Source organism: Oryzias latipes, chromosome 7, assembly GCF_053564925.1.
Source record: "Oryzias latipes strain Hd-rR chromosome 7, Olatipes_Hd-rR_3.1".
Taxonomy (NCBI): domain Eukaryota; kingdom Metazoa; phylum Chordata; class Actinopteri; order Beloniformes; family Adrianichthyidae; genus Oryzias; species Oryzias latipes.
In genome coordinates, this window is record NC_136243.1 from 824,598 (window position 1) to 837,518 (window position 12,921).

Genomic DNA, 12,921 nt, shown 5'->3' on the forward strand with positions numbered 1-12,921 from the left:
CAAAGATTCTGAAATAAGTCAATAATAATAATAATAATTAAAGCCGCAAGCGGCGTTGTATGGCCCGCAGACGCAACCCGCCTTCCACGCCCAACTCTACGCACCACCGCCCTCACCGCCCACTTTTGATTATGGCTAGTCAAAACTGCATATGCTAATTACGCTAACTATGCTATCTATGCTAATGTGGCTAAAAGTGCTAGCATTGCAATCAGCATCATCAACTGACTCAGAAAAACACATTACCTAAAATGCTAATTATGCTAACTATGCTAGCTATGCTAATGTGGCTTAATGTGCTAGCATAGCGATCAGCATCATCAACTGACTCAGAAAAACACATTATCTAAAATGCTAATTATACTAACTATACTAGCTATGCTATTGTGGCTAAACGTGCTAGCATAGCGATCAGCATCATCAGCTGACTCAGAAAAACACATTACCTAAAATATTAATTATGCTAACTATGCTAGCTATGCTAATGTGGCTAAAATTGCTAGCATAGCGATCAGCATCATCAACTCTCTCAGAAAAACACATTCCTGAAGATGCTAATTATGCTAACTATGCTAGTTATGCTAATGTGGCTAAAAGTGCTAGCATAGCGATCAGAATCATCAACTGACTCAGAAAAACACATTCCTCCATTGTTGAGAGCTATGTCATAACTTAGTAAAAAAAACCCACTTTGTTTCAAAATGGCGGCTTTTCTGTTGATTTTATCTCCATAGCAACCATTTTATAGTTTGGTCCCCTCGGGAGGATGAACAGATTGACGTCAATTTCAGACAAATCGGTAAAAGTAAACTTTTTGTTGTCCTTAGCAACAGAGGTTTTATGCCAACCACGCCCACATTCCTTATATGTCCATATCCAGTGTTTTTCAATGTATTCAGTTTAAGGCATTAATGCATGCATTCAAATTTCACAGTAGTCATTTGAAAAACATAGCAGTTATAACAGTGTGCAACATTGCTAGCTCGCCACGCGGACGCCGTTCAAAATCTACAACTTCTAATTCCAACATTTTTTCCACGCTAGCTTGCCATTGATGCCCAAAAAGTTTCGAGACGATCGATAAAAATTCCAATGACAAGTTTACGTTTGAATCCAGTGGCAAAGGTGTTTTTTATAGAAAATTCAAGATGGCCGCCTTTTCCCGAGGTCAAAGGTCGACGAAACTCCAGAGGTAATTGTGGACTTGCTCTAGCAACATGTGAGTGAAATTTCGTGAAAATCCCTGGAAAAAAAGTTCATTTTTTCAGATTGGGTAAAAACGCGAAAATGGGGAAATTACAGATTTTGGCACAAAATGGCCGCCAAACCGTAGGTCGTGTCACCATCCCGTAATGATTTCAAAACTTCCTTTGGATATCGCGAACAAGGGTAGATTGGTTTCGTTTGGCGATTCTCAAAAAAAAAGTTCCGAATTTTTTCGTTTTTGCCGAGGCGGCACATTTTTTTGCGACGGTTTTTTGCTTACCACGCCCACATTCCTTTATCGATCTTGTCGTGCGTGACATCGTTTTGTTCAGCGCGGCTGAAAAAGCCAGGGAATTGCATATTTCCTCTTCACGACATTCCGATGAAAAATGTGCGAGCTAGCTAAGATGACAACGGTTGCGAGCTCGCCACGCGCACGCCATTCAAATTCTACAACTTCTAATTCCAACATTTTGTCCAGAGTAGCTGGCCGTTGATGCCCGAAAAGTTACGAGACGATTGATGAAAATTCCAACGACGAGTTTTCGTTTGTATCTGGTGCTAAAGGTGCTTTTTTGAGAAAATTACAGATGGCGGCCTTTTCCCAAGGTCAAAGGTCAACGACACTTCTGTGGTGTTTGTAGACTGGAGCTGGCAGCAAGTGTGTGCAATTGCGTGAAAATCGCTCAAACAAAAGTGTCGTTTCCCCATATCGTGGGAAAACACGAAAATCGCCAATTCTCAGGGTTCGCCACAAAATAGCCGCCGCGCCGTAGGTCGTGTGGCCGCGCCGTAATGATTTGAAAACTTCTTTGGGATATCCCCGACACGTGTGTTTTGGTTTCGCGACTGTATTTTGAAGTACATTTTGTTGGGCCCCATACGCGAGAAGAGAGAGGGACGTTAGAGAGAGGGGGGGTAGGGGGTGATAATAGGAGGGTAAGGGGGATAAAACCATGAAGCAGCATAAAGCAACAAGTTTACTGGTTGTTAATCATTATGGTAAGGTTCAAATGTAGTAAAAAATAAATAAATAAAAAAAGGGCGGAGCCTGTCCACACACACACTCAAATGTTATAAACACACCTGCTAGCTGCAAAAATGTCCACCTGTCGACATGTACACAAAACAGATAGTGTTCACACGCATACTTATGCCTTAAAACCAACTAGTGTGAAATATTTCAGTCATTCAGTCGTGCAAACTGTTAGTGGAAAGGTGAGCTAACACCTGTGCTCAGGTGAGTGTTTATGTTCTTCTAAAATGGATGGTGGAACGTGAAAAGAAGGAGGGAGAGTGCCCAGCCATCCCCACCCCAAGACCCCCACCGCAGCAGCAGCGGCAGCCGGAATCCCCCCAACGCCACACGGGAACCGGCAGGGAACAACCGCCGCCCGGGCGACCAAGCCCGCCACCCAGGCCAGGGCCAGCAGGGCCGCCGCAAGGCCCCCAGAGCCAGAGGCCAGGGAGGCACGGAGGGAAAGAGAGCGCCGCCCCAGCCCAACCAGGAGAGCAGCCCCCCAGACACGCCGGGAGAACCCAACGCAGGGCCCCACCGGAGAAGGACGCCCACAGCCCCAAACGAGCACCCCACCACCACCCAGGAGTTCCGGGCATCCCCCCGCCCCAACCCGGGGAAAAAAGAGGGCCCACAAGGGGTGTTGTAAATATGGCCCGACCAGGCTCGGCCACAGTTGGAAATTTGGCGGGGCCCAGCACTCAGGAGCAAGGACCAGAACCCACCCCCCAGGGACCAGACACACCCGGCTCAGATGTAATGTGAACCCCCCCACCGCGCGGAGAGGGCACCGCCGGGCCCAGGAAGCCGGCACCCCGGGGACACGGCCGCCGTTGCAAAGGGGCCCGCACCCCCCACCAGGGAAGAGGCAGGGGACAGATGGACCCAGGTCCCCCCTTCCTTGCAAAATGTGTGTGCGTGTATGTGTGTTTGAGAGGGTGTGTGTGTGCATGTGTGTGTGTTTATGTTGGGATGTATATATTAAGGGGGGAGGGGTGTGTGTACTAAGGGGGGTGCAGTTAAAATTGGCGGGTAGGGCACTAAGGGGACATTTCCTGATTACTCACAGTGACGTCCCCTCACCCTCCCCACCAAGGGGCCCTAAATGTCTAAGGTGCGGTTAAAATTGGCGGGTAGGGTGCTAGGAGGACATCCGCTGCTTGCTGGCAGTGATGTCCAAGCACCCCCCCTACCAAGGGCCCTACATGTCTAAGGTGCAAATAAAACCGAAAGAGGGGGGGCCCACTCCATACGGCAACCATAGGAGGGGGGCCACTGCCTAGTAAACCCACCCCCAAGGCTCATCGCAGGCTAAGCCCCCCACCCCCTCACCCTATTATGAGGTTATATGAGGAAGGGGGTAAGTTGGGGACAGCTGATAGACTGTCCCCCGGTGGTCAAATAGCTGTCCCCCGCCCCCCCCCCCCCCCCCCCCCCAGCAAGGGGGCCAGGCCCACCCAGCCCAGGGGCCCCACCCCCGGAGGCGCCGACACCCCAGGCCCAGCACCACCCCCCCCCCCACACACACACAGAGAGAGAGGAGCCAGAAAGCGCCGCCCCCCCCCCCGGAGCAAGCCCAGGCCCCCACCCCCAAACGCCGGCCCTAGAAGAGCCTGGTCAGGCCGTCGAGGCCTGACCTTAAGTCTGAATCCAACCTGCAAGAAAAGTTCAGTCACTGAGTCATAAATGTACAAATTTAGATGACTATATTAGCCTTGTCCTATTATGCTGTATACAGGTTTAACACAATAAATTTTACATTTATGTCGACATCAAATTATACGTAAATCATGCAGCATGTTGATAACATCCCTGCAGCATCATGCATATCAACATGTGTTCTATTTTTTTTTTTTTACTTGTCCTGTCCAACAGCTGGGCAGGCAGATGAGAACTGAGGGCCTCTTGTGTTGGACATACTTTACTTTAACAACAGGGGTTATTAATTTTCAGACAAAACAAAAAGGTATGTCTGAATAAACCCCTTTTGTAATCAAGGCCAAACTTAATTTCAATCATGTTTGAAAATCTTTGGTGTTGGACCGGATGGAAAAGGAAAGAATGGAAGAAGAGAGAGGGATGTTAGAGAGGGGGGGGGTGGGGTAGGAGGGTGATAATAGGAGGGGGGATAAGACCATGAAGCAGCATAGTGCAGCCAGTTTACTGGTTGTTTATCATTACGGTAAGGTTCAAATGTAGTACAAAAAGGGGGGGGCCTGTCCACACACACACTCAAATGTTATCAACACACCTGGGGGGTATTCCAGGAAGCATGTTTAAACTAGCCTGACTTTAACCCTGAACTCTGGCTGAAATCCGCCTGAACTTGCTTACTCGGGGTATGTCGGTTCCAAAAGACCGGATATGAGTTGGCGTAATTACGCTCGACTAGATGACCCTGGGTTAATGCACGTGCATGTCAAGTACATAAAGACATTCTCAATGGATCGCCGATTTCTGGCGTCACCATGGAAACGCGTGGAAAAAAAGAAAGCGCTATACTTCGGTGTGACGGAGTCTGAGGTTTTAATGATGGCGTATGAAGATTATACGTCCATCAAAAAAGTAATATGGCTGCATCATCAAAAGAAAGAGTTTCTGCTTGTAGTAAGAACAGACAAAGTAAACGCAAGAGTTTCTGGTCTTATTTCCATTTTCCTTGTGACACATATATATAATATAACTTACCCAATTTTGCCACGTTAAATGAATTACTTCTATTGGTAACAAATAATTGAGTTAAATTTAATCAACCTAATTTCTTACGTCTATAAAACTCAATATTTGTTTATACAACTCAAATATATGTATTTATATAACTAAATGTCATATTACTCCAATTCAATTAATATTTTTTCCATCTTAATTAATTATATTTCTTGATCTCTCATATGTCTAAGTTTGAGCCGGCAGATGTGCTCATTTTTATAACAATAAAAAGGACGGGAGAAAAATGCACATTGCGCACATATTCATTAAAGAATTTTCTGTCATTCTGCGCTTTCTGGATCCTCTCTGAGGGGACCTGGGCCCTATGCTGGGGGGGGGGGGGCGGGGGACAGCTGTTTGACCACCGGGGGACAGTCTATCAGCTGTCCCCAACTTACCCCCTTCCTCATATAACCTCATAATAGGGTGAGGGGGTGGGGGGCTTAGCCTGCGATGAGCCTTGGGAGGGGGTTTACTAGGCAGTGGCCCCCCTCCTATGGTTGCCGTATGGAGTGGGCCCCCCCTCTTTCGGTTTTATTTGCACCTTAGACATGTAGGGCCCTTTGTAGGGGGGGTGCTTGGACATCACTGCCAGCAAGCAGCGGATGTCCTCCTAGCACCCTACCCGCCAATTTTACCCGCACCTTAGACATTTAGGGCCCCTTGGTGGGGAGGGTGAGGGGACGTCACTGTGAGTAATCAGGAGATGTCCCCTTAGTGCCCTACCCGCCAATTTTAACTGCACCCCCCTTAGTACACACACCCCTCCCCCCTCAATATATACATCCCAACATAAACACACACACATGCACACACACACCCTCTCAAACACACACATTTTGCAAGGAAGGGGGGACCTGGGTCCATCTGTCCCCTGCCTCTTCCCTGGTGGGGGGTGCGGGCCCCTTTGCAACGGCGGCCGTGTCCCCGGGGTGCCGGCTTCCTGGGCCCGGCGGTGCCCTCTCCGCGCGGTGGGGGAGTTCACATTACATCTGAGCCGGGGGTGTCTGGTCCCTGGGGGGTGGGTTCTGGTCCTTGCTCCTGAGTGCTGGGCCCCGCCAAATTTCCAACTGTGGCCGAGCCTGGTCGGGCTATATTTATAACACCCCTTGTGGGCCCTTTTTTTTCCCCCGGGGTTCCCCCCTCCTGGGCGGGGGCGGCGGGCCCCCTGCCTCGCTCCTCCCTGGACCAACCGTGGGCCTGGCGGATGGCTGCCTGGAGTGCGGAGCGGGTCTCCCTTGGGGGGTCCTGGCTCGTACCTGGGGTTGGGGCGGGGGGATGCCCGGAACTCCTGGGTGGTGGTGGGGTGCTCGTTTGGGGCTGTGGGCGTCCTTCTCCGGTGGGGCTCTGCGTTGGGTTCTCCCGGCGCGGCGGGGGGGCTGCTCTCCTGGTTGGGCTGGGGCGGCGCTCTCTTTCCCTCCGTGCTTCCCTGGCCTCTGGCTCTGGGGGCTTTGCGGCGGCCCTGCTGGCCCTGGCCTGGGTGGCGGGCTTGGTCGCCCGGGCGGCGGTTGTTCCCTGCCGGTTCCCGTGTGGCGTTGGGGGGATTGGGGTGGGGATGGCTGGGCACTCTCCCTCCTTCTTTTCACGTTCCACCATCCATTTTAGAAGAACATAAACACTCACCTGAGCACTGGTGTTAGCTCACCTTTGCACTAATAGCTTGCATGACTGAATGACTGAAATATTTCACACTAGTTGCTTTTAAGGCATAAGTATGCGTGTGTGAACACTATCTGTTTTGTGTACATGTCGACAGGTGGACATTTTTGCAGCTAGCAGGTGTGTTTATAACATTTGAGTGTGTGTGTGGACGGGCCCCGCCCTTTTTGTACTGCATTTGAACCTTACCATAATGATTAACAACCAGTAAACTTGTTGCTGTATGCTGCTTCATGGTCTTATCCCCCTTCCCCTCCTATTATCACCCCCTACCCCCCCTCTCTCTAGCGTCCCTCTCTCTTCTTCCCCTCTTTCCTTTTCCGTCCGGTCCAACACCAAAGATTTTCAGACATGATTAAAATTAATAAAGTTTGGCCTCAATTACAAAAGGGGTTTATTCAGACATACCTTTGGTTTGTCTGAAGATTAATAACCCCTCTTGTTAAAGCAAAATATGTCCAACACAAGAGGCCCTCAGCTCTCGTCTGTCTGCCCAGCTGTTGGACAGGACAAGTTAAAAAAAAAAAAAAAAAAAAAAGAATTTTCTGTCATTATTATTACGATAATCACCTGTAGGGGTGCTATTTAAACTCATCATCCTCTCCTTCACATTACTCATAGTGCAGAGACATAAGCACAGTTGGACTAAACAACTCAGCAAAACATGGCACAACACAGTAAAACAGCTAAACAACTAAACACATTTGGTCACAAAGCCACACTTAAACCAAAATCCGTCCAGACGGACAAAGGAAATGGTATCCCACAATCCTTTGCGGTGCCGATCTAACAGCAGGACCAACGTTACACCTATTTAATTGAATTAATTTGAATGAAAGTAAAATAATCTGAAAACTGCGTGTTATTTTTAAACTGACTTAACAAACAAATGATTTATCTTAACTGAAGAAAATAACTATGTTAAATAAAAGTAGTTTAATTTTCCAACATCCATATGTGGTCTTATCACCCTCTCACAGTGGAAAAAGTATTATCTGAGCTTTTTCATCCACTAAATCATCTTCAAATGGGCACGTCATGCTGCTTCACCTCTCTGTAAACAAACTAACCTTTAACTAAACCTGCTCCCGACCAGGTTATGTTCAGAGCATGAGTTGCCATGGCAACTTGACCTACCCTGAAACATACCTCCATTTCTGGAACCAAAACTGAGGTTATCAACTTCCTTAGCCTCAAACTTACCGTGGGAGCTAGCATAACCTGCTTTCTGGAATACCCCCCTGCTGGCTGAAAAAATGTCCACATGTCAACATGTACACAAAACAGGTAGTGTTCACACACGCATATTTATGCCTTCAAACCAACTAGTGTGAAATATTTCATACATTGAATCATGCAAACTATTAGTGCAAAGGTGAGCTAACACCTGTGCTCAGGTGAGTGTTTATGTTCTTCTAAAATGGATGGTGGAATGTGAAAAGAAGGAGGGAGAGTCCCCAGCCACCCCCACATCAAGACCCCCGCCGCAGCAGCAGCGGCAGCCGAAAGCCCCCAACGCCACACGGCAGGGAACAACCGCCCCCCGGGGCGACCAAATCCGCCACCCACGCCAGGGCTAGCAGGACCGCCGCGACGCCCCCAGAGCCAGAGAGCAGGGAGGCATGGGGGGAAAGAGAGCGCCGCCCCAGCCCAACCAGGAGAGCAGCCCCCCCCCCCGCCGCGCCGGGAGAGCCAAACGAGTGCCCACAGCCCCAGACGAGCACCCCATCACCACCCAGGAGTTCTGGGCATCCCCCCGCCCCAACCCCAGGTACAAGCCAGGACCCCCCAAGGGAGACCCACTCCGCACTCCAGGCAGCCACCCACCCGGTCCACGGTTGGTCCAGGGAGGAGCAAGGCAGGGGCCAGCCGCCCCCGCCCAGGAGGGGAGCACCCCTGGGAAAAGGGGGGGCCCACAAGGGGTGTTGTAAACATGGTCCGACTAGGCTCGGCCACAGCACTCAGGGGCAAGGACCAAAACCCACCCCCCAGGGACACGGACACCCCCGGCTCAGGTGTAATGTGAACCCGCTCCCTGCGCAGAGAGAGCACCGCTGGGCCCAGGAAACCGGCACCCAGGGGCACCCAAGGGCCCCGTACCCCCCACCAAGGAAGGGGTAGGGGACAGATGGTCCTTGGTCCCAAATTCCTTGCAAAATGTGTGTGCATGTATGTTTGTTTGTGAGGGGCCCTTGCAGAGCTCTGGGGCTTGTTTCAGAAAGGAGGTTCAACCAACTCTGAGGTTAAACTTGAACTCTGAGTTGGTCAATCGAGAGATTAACAACTCTGAGTTTTCTGTTTCAGAGAAGCTGATCGGAGTTAGGTCAATCAACTCTGACTGGACTGATTCGGAGGTAAGCGTGCGCACCGCGACTATAAGAAGCATTTATCAATGGAGCGCAGATATTACGAGTCACCATGGCAACCGTGGAAAAAAGAGGTCTGCATATTTTTCGCCAGCTGAACTTGACGTGCTGCTGCAGAGTTACAGTGAATATGAGCACATATTCCGGAAGACAAGCAACACCGCTGCATCTGCAAAACAGAGACAGTTAGCGTGGGAAAACATAGCTGCTCAAGTTAATGCGTAAGTTTGCATTTAAATCATTGTTATAAAATATTGGCTGTAATAACTTTTTAAATAGCGTAAGGTGTGAAATAAAAAATGGCGATATTTAGGTGTACTTTTGAAGTGTTATTCCTGGTGTAATTGCATGAAATGCTGCACAGTATGCAGAACCAATCTGGGGGAAAAATGCATTTAACGTCGGTAATGTTTAGAGGACTTTTTTATTAACCTTCCCCTCTTGCAAACGTTGGTCAGTTTTAATATTAATACATGCAATTATGTTTTTAAAAGTGAGCTTATGTCTACCCTTGTATTGATCAAGTGGTAAAGGTTTATATGGGATTAAGAAAGTAAGCAGTGCTAGCAAATTGTGTTTCCAAAAATTAATTGTTACATTAATCTAATTCAATGTCCCTGATTTCATTTTGACGTAAATGCAATCCTGCAGGAATTAAAAGAACATGGCAGCAGCTAAAAATGAAGTATAAAAACATAATTCAATCAGGTCAAATTTGAGCATGTCATGGATGTAGGCTTTGTTGACAATATTTGACATATGAAACATCTACATAGCAATACATATCTAATGTTGTTTTCATTGTATATGTAATTCACTGCAACGAAAAACGGTAACGCTCAAACAAAAACGTATGGGGAAATGACAAAAAATCGAGTCTAGGTCTCAAAATCCTTGCACGACGTAAATGTAATTCTTTACGAATTAATGCAACCTCCTTGTCTATTGGGTCCTCCAAAAAAGGACAAGCCATTCTTGTCACTTAGACCGTCTCTGTGTGACGGAAATGTGGGCAATGAAAGTTAAAGCGTAAAATACCGCTTCGTCTTTAAAAAGGGGAGGGGACCGGCAGAAACCTTGAGTTTAGAGAATAAAACCTGCTCCCGACCAGGTTAGGTTCACACCATAAGTAACCATGGACACTGACTCCGAGTATAAGTTACCGCTCTTTCAGAAACAGGTTTGACTTACTCTGCTTTCTCTGGTTTAACAAACCTCCCATTCTGAAACGGAAAACCCAGGGTTTCCCTGATTTCAGGGATTTCACCTTTCTGAAACAGGCCCCTGGTCAGGCCTCAACGGGACCTAGGCAGCCAACCGGCCGGGGCAACCGCCGATTGCCTCAGCGGAGACCCGACCCGTCAACCCCCCAAGGTCCCCCCCACCGGAGGCCCCGACCCCCACACCGAACCATGGCAGAAAGGCAAGGAGCAGCGACGACCAGGCCCCCCACCCCCTAAGTCACGGAGTTAGCTATGGGAGACCAGAGAGACTGAATTCTTTCAAAGTTACTTGAACTTTGGACTGACATTTTTTCCAAGCTGATATCATCAAGCAGCAGATTTCTGTGTTGACTTATATTTATATTTTTCTTGTTCATCCAATTTTTTTAAAATAGTTTTTTTAGCAAAACAAAGAGTTATGAAAATGATTGATACTAATCCTTCTTCTATATCGATGGGACTCATGTCACCAAGCACACAAAATGATAGTGAAGCTGTGATTGAAACTTTAAACCATACTGATAGATCGGCACATACCTGCTGCCAGAGAGCCTGGACAGGTGTGCAGAACCACAGTGCATGCATGTAACTGTCGGGTAGATTACTATCACAGTGATCGCAAATGTCTGAGTTACTGAGACCCATCTTGAATATCCTCTGTCCAGTGTAGTAAATTCTGTGAAGTGTTTTGAAATGGATTTTTTTTTCATTTATTTATTTGTTCCTTTCATGAAAATTGATGTTCAAATGTTTACATGTTTCTCTTACATATTGAACATTTTCAATATGGATTAACTGCAGATTTGGACTTTTTGTCAGTTTAAAGGTGTTTAGACAAAGTTCTGACCAGAAGCTTTCATCTGTGCTGATGCTTAAATATGCATCCCATTTTGTTGTCGGAAGTAGAATATTATTATGTAAATTACATAAAAGTTTGTATATTTTGGAGAAGTTTTTATTCATTGAAAAATTAATCAAAGAGGCAACTGCTTCTGGTGGCTTTAAATCAATGTCTTTGTATTTAAATTTTTTAGTAATAATTGATTTAAGTTGCTGATATTCCAATAAGTTATTTATTCCATGTTTGTCTTTTAGTTCCTGGGGAGTTATGAATCTTCCATCAATAATTAGGTGCTCTAGTTCTTTTATGCCCCTTGCTTGCCAAGCTGGGAAGTGGATCATTTTTTTGTTTATAAGGATGTCCGGGTTGTTCCATCCATCCATCCATCCATCCATCCATCCATCTTCCTCCGCTTATCCGGGACCGGGTCGCGGGGGCAGCAGACTGAGCAGAGATGCCCAGACTTCCCTCACCCCAGCCACTTCCTCCAGCTCCTCTGGGGGGACCCCGAGACGTTCCCAGGCCAGCCGAGAGACGTAGTCTCTCCAGCGTGTCCTGGGTCTTCCCCGGGGCCTCCGCCCAGTGGGACATGCCCGGAACACCTCTCCAGGGAGGCGTCCAGGAGGCATCCGAACTAGATGCCCGAGCCACCTCAACTGGCTCCTTTCGATGTGGAGGAGAAGCGGTTCTACTCCGAGCTCTCCGCGGGTGACCGAGCTTCTCACCCTATCTCTAAGGGAGCGCCCAGCCACCCTGCGGAGGAAGCTCATTTCAGCCGCTTGTATTCGGGACCTCGTTCTTTCGGTCATGACCCATAGCTCATGACCATAGGTGAGTACTGGAACGTAGATCGACCGGTAAATTGAGAGCTTTGCTTTTCGGCTCAGCTCTCTCTTCACCACGACGGACCGATAGAGCGACCGCATAACTACGGACGCTGCTCCGATCCGCCTGTCAATCTCACGCTCCGATTTTCCCTCACTCGTGAACAAGACCCCAAGATATTTAAACTCCTCCACCTGGGGCAAGGACACTCCACCGACCGAGAGATGGCAAACTACCTTTCTCCGGTTGTTCCAGATGGGTGTTATTTTTTGTTGAATTGATGATTTTGATATTTTGACAAATTCCCACCAGGCTCTTAAAGTGGCATTTATATTAATACTTTGGAAACAATCCTGTTTTTTACTGTTTGGCTAATAAATGGTAGATCTGACAGGTTGATCTTTTCACATAACGCTTGTTCCAAGTCTAACCATGAGTTGGTTTCTGGATTATTTTTTAACCATTTTAAGATGTATTGTACTCTATTTGCAAGAAAGTATTTGTGGAAGTTAGGTAATTCTAAGCCTCCACAGCTTTTTGCAGATTTTAAAGTTTTTAGACAAATTCTTGCAGGTTTATTGTTCCATAAAAAGCTTGATATGGATGAGTCTAATGTTTTGAACAATTTTCGTCTTTGCTCCGCATTACTCTTCACTGGTAATAAAACAGATTTATTCCAATTAATTAAGTAGTCTGATATGGAGGAGAATTCATTAATAATTGTTACCGTTTCATTTACAGAATGTAAATTACTTAAAAACAGTAATATGTCATCTGCATAGAGACTAATTTTATGATGCCTGTGTTTGGTTGTAATTCCTTTAATGCTCTCATTCTGTCTTATTGCTGCAGCTAGAGGCTCAATAAATTTAGCAAAAAGAGAGGGGGAGAGTGGGCAACCCTGTCTGATTCCTCTTCCAAGAAAAAACCTGTTTGAAGTCTGTTTATTAGTTCTAACTGATGCATTGGGGTTGTGATATAATATTTTAATCCAATTGACGAATGATTCTCCAAACCCAAACTTATGGAGGGCAGCAATCAGGAATTTCCAGTTTACTCTGTCAAAAGCTTTTT

The 12,921-nt window shown here is 47.3% G+C and overlaps 1 long non-coding RNA gene across 1 annotated transcript in view; it reads right to left on the reverse strand.

Moving 5' to 3' along the window:
- Positions 1-12,921, reverse strand: part of LOC110013478 (uncharacterized) — a 43,893-nt gene that overhangs the window by 30,096 nt on the left and 876 nt on the right. The gene's annotated exons all lie outside the window — the stretch shown is intronic.